The sequence below is a fragment of the Mugil cephalus genome, chromosome 1 (genome assembly GCF_022458985.1).
Source record: "Mugil cephalus isolate CIBA_MC_2020 chromosome 1, CIBA_Mcephalus_1.1, whole genome shotgun sequence".
NCBI classification, from domain to species: Eukaryota; Metazoa; Chordata; class Actinopteri; order Mugiliformes; family Mugilidae; genus Mugil; species Mugil cephalus.
The window spans coordinates 32,366,129-32,387,888 of record NC_061770.1 but is presented as its reverse complement, the minus strand read 5'-3'; the positions used below and the strand labels follow the sequence as shown (position 1 = coordinate 32,387,888).

At 41.2% G+C, this 21,760-nt stretch overlaps 2 long non-coding RNA genes across 2 annotated transcripts; both read right to left on the bottom strand.

Annotated features, from left to right (window-relative positions):
- Window positions 1-244: 244 nt before the first annotated feature.
- On the bottom strand, window positions 245-4,263 carry LOC125016807. The gene is made up of 3 exons (XR_007113764.1): window positions 4,127-4,263; window positions 2,093-2,192; window positions 245-536 (listed from the first exon to the last, which is right to left on the bottom strand). It is a non-coding gene; the product is annotated as an uncharacterized LOC125016807 (long non-coding RNA).
- A 13,307-nt stretch (window positions 4,264-17,570) lies between these two features.
- On the bottom strand, window positions 17,571-21,339 carry LOC125016705. Its single transcript, XR_007113737.1, has 4 exons — window positions 21,312-21,339; window positions 20,667-21,206; window positions 19,651-19,835; window positions 17,571-17,633 (listed from the first exon to the last, which is right to left on the bottom strand). It is a non-coding gene; the product is annotated as an uncharacterized LOC125016705 (long non-coding RNA).
- Window positions 21,340-21,760: the final 421 nt, after the last annotated feature.

Below are 21,760 nucleotides of genomic sequence, written 5' to 3'. Positions count from 1 at the left end.
TCAGGCTCTGGATACCATCCTCTGGATTGACACTGTAACACCACTCCTCCTCTGTCTCTGTCCATCCCTGATAAACTGATGACGGGTGAGGAGACAGGAGCTGACACTGAGAAACAAAATATTTCAAACCAAAGTCAGTGGAAGTAAAACTCATCTTCAGTCAGAGTTGATGTCAGAGGACTATACTTTATACGTCTACTCACCAACAACAAGCTCAACAAACATCTCTCTATTATTTTCTACAATGTAACATCTGTACATTCCTTTATCAGACAGCTTCACGTCAGAGAGTTTCAGTGAAACGTTTCCATGTTTCAGTTCATCAGGGAACAGAGATGTTCTTCCTCTGTAGGATGGATCTTTTTGTCTTTTAAAGTCTGCACCAGTACGCCACACCAGGACGAAGAGGTTTGACCTCTTCCACTCCAACGTTGCTGCAGAAACATCCACTGAAGGTTTGATTTGACACGGTAGAACAACGTCACCACCAACTCTTGCTACAATTGGTTGAAGTGAATCCACTGACTCAGACTGACCTGGAAAGAAAAACAGAGGATTGTTGAGTTCTGCACTAGAACGTATGGAGTTAGTGTCATAAACTTCATCTCTGGACACTTTTGTTGATTATTTTCATCCAAACATATTGAAGGGACTCAATTGTTCAGTTCATTCAACAATTATTATTTTATTTTTCCATTTATTTGATGAAATTTATTTTTAATTCTTTCACTTTTAGATCTGGAACATCATTAATCAAAAGAGGAAACGGAAATATATTTTCAAGGGAGCTCAATTGAACCAGTTTGTCCTCAGACTGGGACAACCAAACAAATCCATCAGAGACACAGCAGGAAGTTTAGAAGTCAGTTAACACAGCTTATCGCTACATCTACAAGTGCAAGATAAAATTCATGCAAAGAGAAAGCCATAAATTTACTAAACCCTGAAACACCTCCAGCTTCTCTGGACTCGAGTTCATCTGAGACAGACTGACGCAAAGTGGAAAAGTGTGTTGTGGTCTGATGAGTCCACATTTCAAATAGATTTGGAAATCATAGATATTGTGTCCTGTGGGCTACAGAAAAAAATGGCCATCCAGATTATTATCAGTATCAAGTTTCAAGAGCCAGCAACTGTGATGGTATGGGGGTGTATTAGTACCCATGTTATGTCTATGTTTATTTATTTTATATATATATATATTTATTCCTATTGGTTTATTCTGTTTTACTTTCCACTCAGCCTTACATCAATGTTGGGTCCCCTGGGCACAAATGAAATCTTTCTGAATCTGAATCTGGTGGTTCCTTAGGGTTAGTGGAGTGTGTTCATGGATGTGATGGCCCAGTAACCTGTTTGTCTTTCACTGCAGTTTCCCTCCCGCAGACCTGGCAGAAGTGGGCCGTCCAGAATACTCCACCCCTTTGGGGTGTGGTCTAATTGTTAAAAGGCCGCCTCAGTCATTCTGCTCTCTCTCTCTGATGACTGAGCACCTGCCTGGATTGGCCGACAATGTGGTATAGTTTGTGTCTGGTTCTATATACCCACCCACACACACACACCTTCAGTCAACCTTCTTCATTTGAACCATTCGTGCTTGTGTATTGCTGGTGGTTAAGTTGAGCTAAATAAAAGGGTTGAAATTGACAGTAAAACCATGTGATATGTCTCTTCTTTGTTTCAACCATTGAGCCGAGGTTGTAACAGTGCCTATGGTGTCTGTGAAGGCACTATTAATGCTCCAAGGTAGGTTTTGGAGCAACATATGCTGCCATCCAAGCAACGTCTTTAGTTTATTTCAGGGAGACGATGTCCAGACACATTGTTAAAGTCTTCCAACAGTAGTCTATGGCTTTGTAGTAAAAGACTGGGGGTAGACCGGCCTCTTGAAATCCAGACCTGTCCTCCACTGAAAATGTGTGCCGCATAATGAAGAGTCAAATAACGCAAACCGTTGCTCGAGCACAATTGGGAAATAATTGCACCTACAACACTTCAACTATTAGTGTTGAGTGTTGGTTTTTATTGATTCATATGTATTTTGACGAGATGTAACTCTGACCTTTTAAATATTGTATTGTTCATTAGTTACCTCTAGAACAGTGAGTCAGGAGGAGACACAAAACCAAACTGGTGATGGTTCTGAGCAGGAAGTGAAGGAACAGACCTTCCATCTGAAGAATCAGAGAGTCCTGAAAATGAAACGGATGATTCCTCACAAGTTAATGTACAGTTAGCTTTAAAAAGTTACAAAATCGCAAGCATTATGATTGTAGGGGAGTATGCCATTTGAATGGTGCTTGGACTTTATTTTGAATTGTGAACCCTTTCCTCTTTTGCAGTTTCTTGCCTACTTAAGTTTTTGAACATAAATGAAGAATATTTGGTTTAATTAGGGGCTACGGGGCAACGCCCGAGCCTCCAGTCTACAACAGCAAGCTGTAGACTGCAGAAGCCCCGAGCCCCTATTGTTATCCCGCACATTTCTTCTTATTATTACTTTTTTCCTCTTCCTCCCATTTTCGTCCCTTAACTCATCCTACAACTTGAAAAGCTGGAGGGCGAGTTATATATCAAAATGTGCAGCTCGATTGGGATCGGTGTGCTATTACTTTTCTTTATGAAATACAAATTTTTTTGTGACGCAATTTGCGAAAAACTGCAATGAATTTCCCAAAAAAGAAAAAAAGACTCTGTTCGTGGTAAAGTGCCTGTCCGCTCTCCATACACTCTAATGCAAAGATTTTCTGAGAAAAGGAGAAGGACCTTTGTCTTTAACTCACAAGTGTGTCCAAAATATTTACTCCAGGAGGACAAAAAACATATCAAAGTCTTCAGGAAGGTCTTACGGCACCCACGGTCTGCTTGTTTTTCTGATAGGAGCTACCGTTTTGTCACAGTAAGCCCAAATGTGAGACCAGTGAAAAGGGGGTAATTCTCGCTCTTTTCTCTGCGCGCTTCCGTCGTCATTGACGACCACTGTGAGTTGCCACGACAACCGCTGAGCCACAGCTCTGGGCCACAGCTGAGACCAGTTCATTAATCAGATGTCTCTGCTGTTAATACAGCTGATCCCTGTGTCCCATACATTAATGTTGCAACAACACACACCAACACACACACACACAGGTAACTTTGTGATTACAGATATACACACAGGTGCACGTAAGCACACCACATGCACACACAAACACACAGGTACCTTTATGTTATTACAGTTACAAATACACACAGGAAGAGTAGTAGGATACAAAAACATGTGCGCGAAAGCGCGCATTACTCTCTCACACAGAGGCTAAATGTGCTAACTGTAGGCTAACTGTGGTAACCATATGCTAACTGTGCTAAATGTGGGTTAAGTGTTCTAACTGTGCGACACGTGGGTTAACTGTACTAAATGTAGGCTAACTGTACTAAATCTAGGCTAACTATGCTAACTGTACGCTAAATGTGCTAAATGTGGGTTAAGTGTGCTGGCTGTGGGTTAACTGTGCGAACTGTAAGCTAATTGTGCTAAATGTAGGCTAACTGTGCTTATTCCCATGTTGACAGAGATGGTACCCCCGGCATTAGCTCACGTAGCCCCTTCAAAATTTCCCAGAGGGAATTTTCTAGTGTGGCAATACATCTCTATTACTCTCATATTCTGTTGCAGTATTTCCTGGGGTGGAATTCCCCAGGTGGTATTGTTGGTCTTTTTCCCTCTTACATTATTCGTGCAGTATTTCCTGCCCTCTTTGCCACAGTATGAACAACTCCAGGCCTCAGCTTCAGTAAAAACAACAATAATCATAAAAACTATTGTAAAGCAGCAGCCAGAGCATTTGACTTTTTGTGACAATGATACTTTCATTTCTGTTTCCAGTGAAGTTTAAATCTTCATATGTGAATCCTCCTGTTAGGATTATTTTACACATTCACATTTGTCACCTATAGTTTGTCCAACTTTCCAATATCCTGTTCAAAGATCCAAACAACTGCATCAACACTTTCACACTGACACAAAGGAATAGAAAATAAATCTCAACTTCACATATCAATCTAGCTTTGGTTTAAAATCAAGAGACACTTTGAGAAGAACTAAGGAAGCACAGAAAAGATAAATCAACTTCAGAAGACGACATACCTGCTGAGTGAAGTTTCTGTCATTAAATGCGTCTGGAAATCATCCACCGACCACTGACCTCAACCAGCTCCAGATTATGAACAAGGTTTCATCTGTTAGATTCAGCTTTTGGTTCAAATAATATAAAAACTTCTAAATGACCATCGAGGATCTCCCTGTAAATGTGAACAAACCAACAAAATGGAGACTTTATGTGTCAACTTTAATGATTTCAGTTTTCTGGGTGAACTTTGATAGTGTTGCCAGTTATAAAATAATAAAGAATGTGGAGGCTGATCTTCATGAAACAGATTTCAGTTTGTCTGGAGACTGAGACACTGGACCAGTCAGGCTCAGACTTGAAGAGCAGAGTTTATTGAGTATTGAGCTTATTAACATGAGTTAACAACTTGTTTCAGCTTGAAAATCCTTATGTCGTCCTTATATTCACCAGAATGGTGTCTCATCCAGACACCATCATGTTCAGGTTGATGTTTGGCTGCTTTTCAAAATAAATGAATAAATAAGAAAAAAAATGCAAGATCCATCTGTCTGATCTGACTGGGGAAGTTTTATTCTATTTAAAGGACAAAAAATGTGAGAATATTCTGTAAATATCTCATCTTCTAATACCTCTTATCATTAGGGATGTGGGGGTTGCTGGAGTCCATCCCAGCTGTCACTTGGCGAGAGGCGGGGTCCACCCTGGACAGGTCTCCAGTCCATCGCAGGGCTAACACAAACAACCATTCACACTCACACCCTAGGGGCAATTTAGAGTCAACAACGAGTACCCGGACAAAACCCATGCAGACACAGGGAGAACATCCAAACTCCTAGAAAGGCCTCAGATCTTCTCACTGGGAGAATGATACATTTAATGAACTTAAACGATATCAGAAAAGTGTTTTTCACCTTCACCTTACACCAGCTGTCCCTTACATTATCAAAAGACACCTGTAGTTTGTCCTTTTACCACTGAGTTTTGATTTTCCACGTTATTTTGAATGATGCGTTCCAGTCCAGCAAGTATAAATAAAATCTGGATTGATAGTAAACTGCTGTCAGGACTGATTTCTACTTATTGGTTATATATAGTCATTTCACCAGCGATGAAAACAGGATCATACTTAGGACTTATTTCAGCTAGGAAGTCTGAGAAGTGATGAGTGCTGTGTTTTGGGGGTCAGTATATCACTGTGCACAGTACAGAACAAGAACAACCCAGCTCAAACATGACTGACTCAAAACTGGTGGATGAGGCCTGTGACAGATGTTTACAGTCAAAGTCTTGCTTGAATACGGTGGTAATTCCCCTCCTCGACCAGTCACTCACTTAGCGCTGATACTGAGACACAGGCACTCTTCCAAATCTCAGTAAAACACGTGACATCCAGTTCATGTGTGATGGAAAGGTCGTTTTAGGATTAACGTCTTATTTGCTCTTGATCTAGCACTGACCAGGGAAACCCTGGTGGAAGGTGGAGCAGGAAGCTGATTGTCAGTCCTGGGGGCTCGGGCCCGGGGTCCAAGGCTGTAGGGATCCACCCTTGCTCTGCGTCGATGGAGAGAACAGATGCAGGTGTGGAACTCCATGACCGATGACAGACACCAGCCAGGTGCAGATAGGCTTCAGAGAGCAACAGGAGACAGAGCAGTGATGAGCTGATCCCAGGACTGGACAAATAATCGGCCCAGGCATTTTGAGCCGAGACCGACACAGATGTTTTATCCTGAAGTGACGGAGCGAGACGGTTGTTCAGCTTATTATTGGTAAGAATCAGGGTTAACGTTGACGGCCATTTTTGATTAAGTCTTCAAACAGAAATCCTTATTAGTCTCACTTTAGCATTGAAAAGTAATTTTTACCACTTTAGTTTGCTAAATGCTAATCCATTACACTCTCTTATAACTTATAATGTACTTAGATGAGACTTCTTTAACTTCATAGTTTGCTACTGACCATGATGGAGGCTGCATAAGTATCTGAGTGATGCTCCTTCAAATGTTGTGTTCTTCACCTAATTTCTAGCCACACTGCTTGTAGCATGTTGTTAGTTTTGGTGGGCTAACGCGATTGTAGTGGTTTGAGGCACCACTGTCTTGAATATTTCCGGTTCACCCTGCCCTCTCTGGCCAATCATTAGTCACACAGAGAGGATAAAAGTAGGAGAGGTTTCTCCCCCCTGTCCTCTCGCTTCCTGCCTCGTCGGCCCGCCCACTTCCAGGTTGTCCCCGCTGCTCACCGCATCGGACAGGTAGGCACGCATTAGCATGCCGGTAAAAGTGCACACTTGTTAGTGTCAGTTAATTCAAACATAACCTTTCCGATAGATCCGGCATCCTTGACGCGGTCCTGGCAGGGCACTGGGGTCGCTATCACTGGCGTTTAGGTGAGTTGCGGTGTGCTGCTGCTGCTAATTGTCTTGGCCAGGTGTTGAGCCTCCTCCTTTCTCCACTCCTCTCCCTCTAACAGTGCTGGTTGTTGGTGTTGTGGTGGCTGTCCCCCGCCGCTACGTCGACCCTCTTCACCCCTCTCCCTTTTTGGTGGAGACCGAAACCGACCGGATAAAAGGCCGGAGGTTTGGACGCCAAGCAGAGTAAGACTGGTACTGAATAATCCCGGCTGATTAGCCACGGCTGCCTCGCCACTTCGCTACTGCTACCTTGCTACTGCTGCTTCGTTGTTCCTGTCATTTCGCTGCTCCTGTTATTTCGCTGCTCCTGACTTTGGGTTCTTGACGGCCGTTTTGGGTCGACCTGCTTCGCGCTGCTGGCCCGGGTTTTCTGCTGCTATTGCACGTGTGGCGGTGCGCGTTCGTGGGTGTGTGGCTGCCGCTTGTGCTGGACATTACGAGCCCGGTCCGGACCCTCAGCCCCTAGTTTAGATTGCGTGTGTGCGTGAGTGTTTGCATGTGTGCGTTTTAAATGTAATTCTCAAGGTGTGGTGTAATTTTATTTATTCATTTATTTATATTTTGTTTCTTTTTCTGATTAATAGTAAAGTTTATTGTGGTTATTTATTTTTTGGTTAAGTGGTTTGCTTTGCTTGAATAAGGTGTCATTTTGGGAGTTTATTGTAATTATTTACGTTCTATTTGGGGGGAAAACTTCTTAATTTCAGCCCTCAGCTACTTGTCAGAAATGGATTAGTTACGATTACTGTTGAGTAGATATCTCTGGCCAGAGACTCTTTAATCTGTTTGTTAATTTGTTTGATTTTTGATTAATCTAATTGTATTATTCCTTAGTGTATTAATTGATTATTCTTTAATTCGTTTATATTGTGGGATATTGTTTGTTTTCCTTTAATTGTGAGCCCTGTTAACTGTGTTTTATTTTCCCTGAGCTGGAGGTGGACGGTGGTGGTGGTTCTTCCCCGGGTGGTGTTGGTCCCCTGTGTGTGTGTGTGTGTGTGTGTGGTGGTCCCTGCTTATTTTGTGCGCTCCTCACGTTTTTTTTTGGTTGTGTGAGTGGGGTGCCCCCCTTTTCATTTTTATTGTGGACGTCACTCCCCATGTTGGTTCCTCCTCCAGCCGGTAAGCCCCAGCTCGTATCCTTTCTTCTCAGTTCGCTCCATTTTTTATTATTTTCATTTTGTTCCATGCCTTGTTTATTTTAGAGTGCCAAAATAAAGTTTTTGTATGTGATAATTGAACTCCGTCTCCTATTCTCCCTGATTGAACGAACCTGTGTCCTTTTGTAATCGTTGGTAATTGACCTTTAATACGGGTCCTTGGGCCCTAACCCAAGGTGGCGTTGTCGGTTGTATACAAAAAGAGAAAAGAGTTCTGAGACATAACTGAGTAAATTATCCCTCGTGTTGCCACATAAAACAAGTACATGTACAACAAAATGCAGTTTAACCAGGAATGGAAATACCAAAATGACAATAAGACAGTATCATATTATATACAATATAAGAATTGCTATATGCATTACAGACAATCTGTATCGGTGGTTTATTGTGAATTCTGCCTCTGTGTGTTCAACACAAACACAGGATTGAAATTGTGTTACTCTTAGACCCATGGAGCAACGAGTTAAAGACTAAATACATGAACATCTCAGATAAAAGAAAATAACTCAATAAATATGAAAACTAAGGCACAGTGAAAGTTGAAGTGAGTCCAATGCGCCATAAAGTGGCTGGTGCAGGCCCTGAGTTCGAGGGGGGTGTGTGTGTGTGTGTGCGCGTGTGTGTGTGCGCGTGTGTGTGTGCGTGTGCGCGTGTGTGTGCGTGCGCGCGTGTGTGCGCGCGCGTGTGTGCGTGTGCGCGTGTGCGCGTGTGTGCGTGCGCGCGTGTGTGCGCGCGTGTGTGTGTGTGCGCGTGTGCGTGCGTGTGCGTGCGTGCGTGCGCGTGCGTGCGTGCGTGCGCGCGTGTGTGTGTGTGCGCGCGTCCAAACTCTGACCAAAACTGAAGGATCTTGTTGAAACTGTGCTGGATATGTCCAATAAAACACCTGAAAAAGGACAAAGTGACAGACTTCCTGTGGAGTTTAGGCTCAATGTTTGATCAAAGAGATTTTCTCTACATTGTGGAGGATTAAATATGGCTTCCAATTTCCCTACATGTAGCCTGATGAAGCAGGAGTCTTCAATGTTTTTCAGGCCAAGGATCCCAAACTGATGGACAGATGAAGTAGACACCCCCTACCTGCTGTATGTGTTCTATATTAGAACTGGCTTAATGCTGTTTATTCATGTAACTTATTATTATACAGTGGCCTATATAATATCAGGGTTATAGAGGTGAGGACCCAAGTGCAGGACAAAAGAAGGTGATGAGGCTGGGGTTCCAAAAAAAAATAATAAATAGGTGGAAGAGAAGGCGATACAGAAAGCAGGATAAACCAAGAGCCAAGCAAAACTACAGAAACTGAGAAAACTTGGCATGGTAGGAAAATCAGGAACACTGGATAGAAAAAAAGAAACATGGATCATGGATGAAGTGGACGACAACAACACGACAGAGAACAAAGGGAAAGACAGTGCTATAAATAAACAAGAGTGATAGGGGGTATTGCACAAAGTTGGATAAAGATATCCGGGATTAGTGAGCAAGCCCGGCTTGACCAAACCTTGTTGGTGCTTTCTTGGATCAATTGGTTGCATGGTTGCTGAGCAGGATAAAAAGATGCGGCTTAATCAAGTCAGATGTGGATTGTTAGGATAAGTGTGTGTTCACGTTATTCTTAAGAAGATCACACCGATCACAGAATCACCGACAGGAAAATGGAACACGGACACATGTCGTACTTCACCATCACTGAACAAGAGCTGCTTGTTGAACAATATGAAGAACTAAAGAACATTATAAGAAAAAAATGGCAACACCAGAGCAATTAAAAAGGAGAAGGAAAAGCCCGACAGACAATAGTGGACTGGTTTAATGTGTAAGTAGCCCGAACATGTACAACTGATAAACTGTTCTCCGCTGGAACTGTCATATATACAGTCAAAGGATGTGGAGCTGATTAGTCCATTAATGAATAGTTGTGTTTTTGCTTTAATATGGCACATATGCAAGGCAATCTTGCCGAAAATTGGAGGAACTGGAGTCAGCGTTTTGAGCTCTTTTTTACTGCCAGTGGCATTGCAGAGAAATCTGAGAAGGTGCAGCGCGCAACGTTTCTTCACGTCGCGGGAAAAGAGGCGATTAAAGTATGTAATACGTTTGTCTTCGGGGACGGCAAGAAAGACAAAATCGACGTGCTGAAGAAGAAGTTTCAGGACTATTGTTAGCTAAGGATAAATCTGACATACAGCACATGTTCTTCACACGAGCCCAGAAACTGTCAGAGTCCACTGATTCATATGTAATGGATTTAAAGAATAAGGCCGAGGACTGTGAATTTGGACAGTTGCAGGACTCCCTGGTTCGTGACACAATTGTTTGTAGTATTATTGACGACCAAGTGACAAGGAAACTGCTAAGAGAAGCAGATGTGACCTGATATCTGTCATGCAAGTGAAATAACAAGACAAAAAGATAAAGTGAAAGCTAAGACAGAACTTTTAAGTTAAGTTGCAGCAGATGTGGTTTCAAGCATGGAACAAGAAAATGTCCAGCTATTGGCCAAACATATAAAACACGCAACAAGAAAAATCACTTTGCCAAGATGGACAGATCACAAAGTCGACTGCACCAACAGAGAAAGAATGTGCATGCAACAGAGTAACGTGAGGAAGAAAATTACATGTTTATAGGCACAGTCAGAAAAGAGCATGAGGAACACGTGAGAGTGATGGAGGCTACACAAACAGAAACAGGGGAAGAAAAATGGACTGAAAGACTGACAATAAACAAGAAAATTGTGACTTTTAAACTCACACAAGAAGATGTTCCAGCTATACTGGAAAAGGGGTCACATGTGTAAAACTAGGCTTAGCGAAGAGGATGCATGGTGTTGGAAAGGAAAATGAGATCCTTAAGGACTAGGAGGATCTTTTCACTGGACTAGGTTGCTTACCTGGTCAGCGACATATACAGATTAATCCCGCTGTTACACCTGTTGTGCACGCTCTTAGAGGGATTCCTGCAGCACTCCAACACAGAGTAATAGAGGAACTACAGCGTATGGAGAAATTGGGAGAAATAACCAAGCAGACAGAACCGACAGAGTGGGTTAACAGTATGGTAACAGTAGTCACACACAAGGAAAGTTGTAACTGCATAGACCCAAAAGACATAAACCAAGCGATCAAACGGGAGCATTACCCATTACATACTTCTCAGTACTAGATGCCAATCAGGGTTTTTGGTAGATAAAACTTGATGATGAAAGCTCTGAACTCTGCACATTTAACACTCCCATCAGAAGATACAGATTCCTGCGTTTACCAGACGTGTTTCAGAGAGCTATTGTGCATATGATTGAAGGACTAGATGGGGCTGTGAACATCATTGATGACTTTCTTGTCTGGGGAGACTCTGTGGCAGAGCATGACCACAGATTGAAGTTGTTGCTGGATAGAGCAAAAGAGAACAACCTGAAACTCAACAAAAACAAACGAAATGTAGTACATCAGACACACACTCAGCTCCAGTGAACTGAGACCAGACGAGGAAAAAGTGAGAGCAGTGACACAGCTCCCAGATCCACAGGATGAGCAGGAACTGCTGAGGTTCATGGGGATGATTCAGTTCCTCGCGAAGTTCATCCCAGATTTGTCAGACATCAGTGAACCTTTAAGAAAGCTGCTTGAAGGAGACACGGAGCGGCACTGGGAGGAAACATCTCAAACAGCTGGTCACCAACGCTCCAACCCTAAAGGTTTATGGTGTTAACAAACCACTGACGCTGTCAGTAGATGCCAGCTCAGCAGGCATTGGTGCAGTCATATCGCAGGATAGAAGACTAATGGAAAGTTTGTGTAAACTTCAGACAGATTCAACTCGTATCTTTCCAGAAATGTATCTATTTTATTTGGGCGTCTCCTTATATCTAGAGAGAAGGACATTGAAATTTGATCCACTGAAGGCAGCCACTTTGGAATTCATTCCTGGTAGAGAATTAATTCTAAAATGCCAATATTTTTGGTTTCATTATACTACCATAATACTACTATTCTACCATAGTAATAGTTCAATCTAAGTTTTTTAAAAAAAACCTTTATATTTATATCTTATCACCCTTCCTCATCATCATCATCATCATCATCATCACTTCTTTCCAACTCCAAACTTAAAGATATGATTTAAATGAACATTGACCACACAGACAAAACACACAGGAAGTGAAGACAATGGTTTACTTTAAGTTTACAAAACTTTTTAAACTGAGTTTAATATTAAAAATGACTGGAGTTAAAGAGAAAACTACATTCATGTACATTCATTAACTTAATGGGGCAGTAATGTTTTACAGTGTTCAGTTCAGTTCTAATGTGAGTCTCTAAAATAACTAATGTGTCAGTGAACAGATGAAAAATAAACAATATGCGTTTATTCTCCCTTTATGTCCAGTAATGTCCCCTGTCCTGGGGTGTTAGCCTGTATGTCCAGTTATGTCCTCTGTCTTGGTGTTAGCCTGTATGTCCAGTAATGTCCTCTGTCTTGGTGTTAGCCTGTATGTCCAGCAATGTTCTCTGTCTTGGTGTTAGCCTGCACGTCCAGTAATGTCCTCTGTCTTGGTGTTAGCCTGCATGTCCAGTAATGTCCTCTGTCTTGGTGTTAGCCTGTATGTCGCGTAATGTCCTCTGTCTTGGTGTTAGCCTGTACATCCACTATGTCCTCTGTCTTGGTGTTAGCCTGTACGTCCACTATGTCCTCTGTCTTGGTGTTAGCCCGCATGTCCAGTAATGTCCTCTGTCTTGGTGTTAGCCTGTATGTCCAGCAATGTCCTCTGTCTTGGTGTTAGCCTGCACGTCCAGTAATGTCCTCTGTCTTGGTGTTAGCCTGCATGTCCAGTAATGTCCTCTGTCTTGGTGTTAGCCTGTATGTCCAGCAATGTCCCCTGTCTTGGTGTTAGCCTGTATGTCGCGTAATGTCCTCTGTCTTGGTGTTAGCCTGTATGTCCACTATGTCCTCTGTCTTGGTGTTAGCCTGTATGTCCAGTAATGTTCTCTGTCTTGGTGTTAGCCTATATGTCCAGTAATGTCCTCTGTCTTTGTGTTAGTCAGGACTCTCTGGAACACTTTTAGCTGTAGCTCAATGGTTTCAATTGAAACTGTGAAGATGAGTCATACAAATGTCTGTATCTCTGACCCTCCTCAGTTAAATCTTTCTTCAATGTGTTCCACTTTTATTGATCCAGAATAGTCATTCAGAAAGTTGTCCACATGGAAAAGCAGCCAGGAAAACTAAAGCAGAAACTCGTTACTACCGAGTGGACCAATCACAGCTGGTGAGTTCACATCAAACTTGACTAATCCAATAAAATGGAGCCAAGTGTTTCCAGAGACTTTCTCTGCAGTGTGTGGTTTCTGCAGGAAGATCTGAGTCGTGCTGTTTCTCATCTATAATGTTGCTGTTTGCTGGATTACTGAACTTTATTGAAGGAGTTCAACTGGGAACTATTTCACTGCAGATAGACCTGGACTCTGTCTCCACGCCTCCAGGACTTCAGGTCCTCCCACACCAGGTCACCAGAGAAACGAGAGTAGCTACTGCAGTCTGGACGCCATATCTGTAAATGTAGTAAATCCAAAGGTCACAAAGTCACAGTCAGAAAATAATAATTAGAAAAACTGAAGGAAAAGTAAGAAAATGGAAAATATAACAACATCAATGAAACATCTACAAAGACTCACAGTAACTCTGTCTCCAGCCTTGAGTTTCATTGATGGATCAAATGTGTATGTGATGGGTTCACTATTGTTGATCTGGACTTTTAACTGACGTCCTCCCAGTGGTTTGTCCTGCAGGACGGAAATGAAACACAAGAAGAAGAATGAGACACAGAGACAGGAACAAATGAATGTTGGTGTCTATTAAACCTGATGGATCAATATTTTCTATGAAAATAAAATAACTCTCAAAACAACATCACCTGATCAGACTTGTTTTTCAGACGGACATATTTGCCGTATCGATCAACCTCCACATCGATGTCTCCTGACGTCTCCTGTCTGTCTGAGCTGCTGCTGTTCTGTGTTTGTTCAGGTTTGGGAGGAGACAACATCCACAGATTAGTCCTTTCACATCAGTCAGCTTCATGTTCTATCTCTCAAACATTCAGACTTTATTAGTGAAGCACCTCAGTCTCCAGTTTCCTCTTCAGTGTCTCCACTTCTTTCTCAGCTCTTTCTCTTTTCTTCTCCTCCTCTTTGAGCTTCTTCTCCCACTGAGAGTGAAGTCACATAAAGAGACATGATGAGAAACATTTACTTTGATGTATTTATTAATTTATTTGTAATAAACATTGAATTATAAAGTTCTGCAGGTTGATGTTTCTATGAGCTTGTTCTTCACCTCATCTTTTATCTTCTCCATCTCTTTGTTTCTGGTCTCCATCTCTTTGTTTCTAGTCTCCAGCTCTTTGTTTCTGATCTCCATCTCCTTCTTCAGCTGATGTTTCTCCTCTTGAAGCTTCTTGTTGTCACCAGTTAGTTTTTCCAGCTGAGGAGAGAGAAGACAGAAAGAGGAGATGAGATTAACAACAGACCTCCTTCATGAATGTTCTTTTATTTTTACTTCTTCTCATGTGATTAAATGAGAGGAAACAAATAAAATCCTTCTTGTGGTTCATGGATCTTGGGATCAGTTCCAGACAGAGAGACTTTCAAATCTGTCTTTCTGCTCTTAGTCAACATCCATGTTGTGCTGGTTTTATCATGTTTCATCAGAGATGTTTATTGATTTATTAATCAAGTCATTTATTTTGTCTGGATGCCAGGTCACAATAATAGTTTCTTCTTCTTCTTCTTTTATTTTTTTTAAATCAAAAGTGTCTCTAACACTACAAACACACACAAAGATGTTTAAGTATAAAATATAACCACCAAAGAAATTACTTTCAATGTTCCACAATAATTCAGTCTTTGTTTCAATAACATAAAACTTTCCCTCGTCAGAGTTCATTAAAAAAAAATAAACAAACATTTTTTCTGTTCAGTTCATAATTCAGAGAGAGAAAGAAAAAGACTCCAAACAACTTATGTTAGTTCATTATTTTGTGGGATTAACTTCCTGACTTCCTGGTTAACCACAGGATGTGAACACTGTTTCCTCATCCATCCAGCTGTCTAAGAGTCTAAGTGACGTCATGCTCCAAGGTAGGTCATCATGACTCCACTGCTGTGGTACCAGGCAGTAAGTTAATTAACTTAATCATCAGATGAGAAACCAGGGAGGTCTTCATCCTCAGACTCCTCTTCAAAGACTCTTATCACCTGCTGACCTTGTTTCTCGTCCCATTCAGCTGCAGCTGGGTAGCATGGCTGAAGCTGAGCCACATTCACACCAGGTCCTCACCAGAGTCTCTCAAAACTATTTCACAATTTAACGGATTCAGTTTCCTCATGACCCTGCATGGGCCTTTCCACTGAGGAGAGTTTGGGTGACAAGGATTGGTCCCACTTGGAATATGGGTGAGATTTTAGCCGCACTCTGTCTAAACCTACAAAGACTAGAGGCAGTGGCAAACTGGCCCAGAAAGAGAGTGGAGGTGAAAAACTATGTCCAATGCTGCCAAACCTGTCAATTACACAAGCTGGAGAATCACACGCCGACCACAAAGCTTCCCTTCTCAGTCATGTTTCTAATGTGAACCTCAGACCTGAGATCTGACTCTAAGTTTGTTCCCAGTTCTTCCAGTTTCCTGCTGAGTTTCTGTCTCTGGTTTCAGAACCAATGAGCAACACTTCAGTTTTAGAACCATCTCTGCTGTCCACAATCTGATAGAAAATAGAAAAATGATTTGATGATTCTCAGGAGAAAGAGACAAACCTCAGTCTCCAGTTTCCTCTTCAGTGTCTCCACTTCTTTCTCAGCTCTTTCTCTTTTCTCCTCCTCCTCTTTGAGCTTCTTCTCGCACTGAGAGTGAAGTCACATAAAGAGACATGATGAGAAACATTTACTTTGATTGAGGAACATGACAAACCGATTTGGTTCTAAACTACTTCCTTATTATGGAATTAAAAGATGTGGATTCAACATGAACCTCTGTTTCCAGCTCCTTTGTTTCTCTCTGATGTTTCTCTTCCTGTTGGTTGATCTGCTTCATTAACTGGTAGAAAGAAGAGATGAAGACAGATTTCATTCCTGATCAGTTCTGTTTAGTGTTTCTCTGAGATGTCATCAAGTCTTGTTCATGATGTTTCCTCTGAGTGGATTTCAATGTTTTCTTTCTCAACTATTTATTGAAGTGAATCAACATTTATCTCATTTATTCTTATTGATATCAATTAAATAGTTTTTGGTTCATATTTTATTTGTAATAAACATTGAATTATAAAGTTCTGCAGGTTGATGTTTCTGTGAACTTGTTCTTCTCTTTCTTATGTGTTGTGTTCTTATGTGTTGTGTTGTGTTGTGTTCTTATGTGTTGTGTTGTGTTCTTATTTGTTCTTATGTGTTGTGTTGTGTTCTTACGTGTTGTGTTGTGTTCTTATATGTTCCTATGTGTTGTGTTGTGTTCTTATGTGTTGTGATGTGTTGTGTTCTTATGTGTTCTTAAGTGTTGTGCTGTGTTGTGTTCTTATGTGTTGTGTTGTGTTCTTATGTGTTGTGATGTGTTCTTATGTGTTCTTATGTGTTGTGTTGTGCTGTGTTCTTATGTGTTCCTATGTGTTGTGCTGTGTTGTGTTCTTATGTGTTGTGTTGTGTTGTGTTCTTATGTGTTGTGTTGTGTTCTTATGTGTTCTTATGTGTTGTGTTGTGTTCTTATGTGTTGTGTTGTGTTGTGTTCTTATGTGTTGTGTTGTGTTGTGTTGTGTTCTTATGTGTTGTGTTGTGTTCTTATGTGTTGTGTTGTGTTCTTATGTGTTGTGTTGTGTTCTTGTGTTGTGTTGTGTTCTTCACCTCATCTTTTATCTTCTCCATCTCTTTGTTTCTGGTCTCCAGCTCTTTGTTTCTGGTCTCCAGTTCCTCCTGCAGCTTCTTCTTCTTCTCCTTTAGTTCATTGACCTGAGTAAAAAGGAGGTGACGTCCAGATTGTTAACAGTCAGACTCTAACTTGTCCAGAACATATTCTCTATTATCTCCTGTGTGGATTTTAAATGCTGTTTATTCCTGCAGTTCTATCATTTGACCTGTAGGTGGAACAGAGTTATTTATCTGTTTATTTTGTTTATCTGGACGTAAGACAGTCACAGTAACCTTAGCCTGACGTAAGTAGTAAGACTCAGTTCTTATCAGAATTTTAGTTTAGTATGATCCATTTCATTAGGGGACATGTCTAAGGCGATACATAGAAAAACACAATGAGATAATCCACCAAATAACCAGAGGAATGAAGTATGTGACTTTAACCAGTTACAGCTTGTTGCATGAATTTATACTCTTGTGATGCATTTTGCACCCTGTGGACACCTTCATTGCAAAAATGTACATGTGCAAAACCAACTAATAATGTTCTTAACTTGACACTGTGACATGTTCATGTTTCTAATGTGAACCTCAGACCTGAGATCTGACTCTAAGTTTATTCCCAGTTCTTCCAGTTTCCTGCTGAGTTTCTGTCTCTGGTTTCAGAACCAATGAGCAACACTTCAGTTTTAGAACCATCTCTGCTGTCCACAATCTGATAGAAAATAGAAAAATGATTTGATGATTCTCAGGAGAAAGAGACAAACCTCAGTCTCCAGTTTCCTCTTCAGTGTCTCCACTTCTTTCTCAGCTCTTTCTCTTTTCTTCTCCTCCTCTTTGAGCTTCTTCTCCCACTGAGAGTGAAGTCACATAAAGAGACATGATGAGAAACATTTACTTTGATTGAGGAACATGACAAACTGATTTGGTTCTAAACTACTTCCTTATTATGGAATTAAAAGATGTGGATTCAACATGAACCTTTGTTTCCAGCTCCTTTATTTCTCTCTGATGTTTCTCTTCCTGTTCCTCTTCTTTGTTGATCAGCTTCATTAACTGGAAGAAGAAGAGATGAAGAGAGATTTCATTCCTTCATGATGTTTCCTTTCAGTGGATTTGGACGTAGAAATACTTTTCTTTAACCTCTACATCGTTTCCATCAAAGATTCAGAATTTTATTGAAGTGAATCAACATTTATGGTATTTATTCTTATTGATATGAACTAAATAGTTTTTGATTCATATTTTATTTGTAACTAGAAAATTCCCTCTGGGAAATTTTGAAAGGGCCACGGGGGGCTACTGCCAGGGGTCCCGTCTCAACATGGGAATCAAACCCACGACCAGAGCTAATCAAACAGACATATGGTCACACCAAACCCAGGCAGTCATAATCTTTTGGCAGGTTGTCTGAGATCCAGCATTCTGCTGACATAGAGACCAGGCCCACAGCTGGGCCACAACTGCTGTGTTAATAATGCAACAACATGAAATTACCTGTGTGTTTGTGTGTGTATGTCTGTGCTTACGTGCGCGCGCATGCGTGCGTGTAACTGTAATCACAAGTTACGTGTGTTGGTGTGTGTTGGTGTGTGTTGGTGTGTGTTGTTGTCACATAAATGTGTGGGACACAGGGATCAGCTGCATTAACAGCAGAGACATCTGATTAATGAACTGGTCTCAACTGTGGCTCTGGCCTGAGGGTCAGGGATTGCCATGGCAACCTGTGGTGGTTGTCAATGACGACAGAAGTGCGCTGGGCTGGGACAAAGAGAGAGAAAAGGGCGTTTTCTCCCTCTGCGCTGGTCTCACATTTGGGCTTACTGTGACAAAATGGTAACTCCTATCAAATAAACAAGCAGACTGTGGGCGTCCTAAGATCTTCCTGAAGACTTTGATATGTTTTTTGTCCTTCTGCAGTAAATATTTTGGAGACACATGCGAGTTAAAAATAGGGATCCCTTCTGCTTCTCTCAGAAAATCTTTGCTTTAGAGTCAATGGAGAGCAGAGGGAGACGTGAACGCACACAGAGGCTCACAGTGTAATTTCTGTACGTCTCACTGCTTTGCCGAGCACATTGTGAGAGACAGAACAAGTTTGTCTGCAACTGTGGAAAGAAAATCATGTGTCTAGTGTGTAAATTGTGGCCGGGACGAGAAATTTTCAGGCAATTTCAGACAACTTCCCCCACTCTGAAACATTCTGTGTCATACACACCCATTATAATGTCCGTTTAAGGATTACAATTGTTTTGCTAAATGATCCACAGCTAACATATTTATGGCCACATATGGCCACCTCAACAACACATCTCTTTTATCATCATAAAAGGTGTCTCTATCCTGTCCCAATTGCCATTTCTTTAAACTAATTATTGCCAACATAGGTTCATGTTTCTGTCGTCAGAATAAAGTTGATATCTGGAAACAAATTAAAATTTTCAAATAAATTTTGCTAAATGAGTGACATGTTAGACAGTTTGGGGCTGAGTCTGACTCAGCTGGAAGTTTTTGTGATTTGTGGCAAATGACCAGGACCCACAGACAGTTGTCATTAGCTTGTTCTTAGCAAACTGACTGCAACAGATTCAGTGTTTCTCAGTCTTTCATTTCATTGTGCTCTGACTGACAAGTAGCGTTAATGAAAGAAGCATGAAATATGACTAATATTTAAGCCTGTTTAAGTCACGTATGACTTTATAACTCACAAAGGTTTTAGTCGCTCCTCGTGCACGTCGCTCCTCATGCAGCACAGTATAACGAGGCAGCGGCGTGCACGCCCCGTACGTACACGTGAGAGAGTCATGTCTCCATGGATACAGGGAGGGAGCGTGCAGCGCGCTGAGCGCGGGACAGCCCCGCCCCCCAGTGAGAGACAGAGGAGCAGTGGAGTCCAGTGTGGAAGAGCCGCCACCGCCACAAGTCGGTCAGAGAGAATCAGAACCCGGTACAACGTAAAAAGTCCCGGTACAACGTAAAAAGTCCCGGTACACCAGGGGTTCAAATCTAGACGTGCCATACACGTAACATTTTACACCAAAGTCAAGGTTTGGTGAGTGCCACCTTGACTTACCTAAACGACGCCGCTGGTTGCAGGCTGATGTTTCTGTGACTTTGTACTTCTCTCTCCATGTCTATGAACTTGTATTTCACCTTATCTTTTATCTCGTCCGGTTCCATGCTTCTGATCTCCAGCTCCTTCTTCAGCTCCTTCTTCTCCTCTTGAAGCTCGTTGTGGTCACCAGTTAGTTTTTCCAGCTGAGGAGAGAGAAGACAGAAAGAGGAGATGAGATTAACAACAGACCTCCTTCATGAATGTTCTTTTCTCTTTTCTTCTCATTCAAAGCAGTCAGAGGTTAAAGAGGAAAATCCTACGTGGATACGTAGGTCTGACCAGGATACTTGAACTCCTTCACTTGGGCCACAAACTTAAACCACAGACATTTTTCTTCTTTATCCTCATGAAATCAATTTATTTTTGTAGCATCATCATCAATATTTAACAGCATCACAAGCCAGTAGACTTTAGTGTTGATATTTAAAAAGAAAACTCAACACCTGCCTTTACAGTTTGACTTTGAACTGAGTCTCAACTATTTATTTATTCATTTGATTATTTTACTGTTTTAGTAGTTGGTCTTTTTATTCTCCTGTTACAGTAATTTTATCTCTTTTTCTCTTCTTTGCCTTTTACTATTTTTATTATTTTTACTCTGTTTCCACTTTGTCCTCTCATGTTTCTTCCATTTCTACTAATGTGTAGTTTTTATTTCTTGACTGGTTCTTTCTTCCTGTTGTTGGTTGTATTCGTTGAACAATTCAACATCAAATGTTGATACATGAGGTCCAATCAGAGGACAGGACTTTACAGAAGGTTTGTGTGAAGTTGAAAATGCTCAAAGGTTCTTGTTGTTGTGTCCCATAGAAGGAGATATACAATTAGATTTAAATGTCTTTTTGATCTCGTCTGTTTCTCCATGTCAGACTGGTTTAGTTGATCTGAAGGAGGTATTGATATGAAGAATCTACTTTGAATGATGTGTGTGAATAAACTACTTCTCTCTCCATGTCTATGAGCTTGTTCTTCACCTCATCTTTTATCTCCTCCATCTCTTTGTTTCTGGTCTCCAGCTCCTCCTGCAGCTTCTTCTTCTCCTCCTTAAGTTCATTGACCTGAGGAGAAAACCTGCAGTTGTATCATTTCACCAGGAGATGGAGCCATGGAGCAAAGTCACAGTTGAGTTGAACACAGGTCAGTCCTCAATGAAAGACTTTTTAATGATCCACGAGGTAAATGACTTTGTCACCGTAGCTTCGTTGCATACAAAAGTAAACACAAGAAAGATAAAAAGAAATTAAATAAAATAAGATTAGATTAAAGTAAAATAAAAAGGTGTAATCAAAAAAATTACAGAATTAGTTTTATGAAAAAATATACAAAAATAGTTGGGAAAACAGTGTCTGAGGTTGGTTGGTCGGTTACATAGCAACATGGATTGTGTCATGGCATGGTGGTGACAGTGTTCGTGTGTGTGTCTCTACATGTTTCTCCATCTCTTCAGTCTTGTTCTTCAGTTCTTCTTTGGTTTTCTGCAGCTCTTCTTCAATCTTCTCATATTTCTCTGTCAGCTATCAGACAGACAGATGGATGATGATCAGTCAGCAGGTTTACTGATCAAACTTTCTTCAAACTGATCAATCTAAACCTTTAATCTTTTACTTCTTGTCTCTTACATCTTTAGTTTCTCCTAAAAGTTTCTCCTTCTCAGCTTTATCTCTGGATCTTTTCTTGGTTTCTGTGTAAAATCAAAGCAGCTGAATTCAACTAGAAAAGATGTTTGCTGGTGTTTTACATCATTAATGTGGTGACTCATCTGTAACTTACTGGTTCTATTTTGTCTCCACACAAAGAAGACACATGCTAAAATAACCATGATGCTAACAGCTAAGCTAACAGCCAAACCAGTGATGATGGGAAGAACTGGAACTGTTCTTCCTATTATCCCATCAGCAGAACTGGAAGAGGACAAGAGGAAATCATCTGAAATGAAAACACACAGAGTTACATGACATTTCTACACAATCACACACAAACGGTGTCAAACTAAAATCATGTCATGGTCTGTTCTCTAAGCGTGTTCTACCTGGAACATGTATGTGAGCCTCTCTGGTCTGGTGGGTGT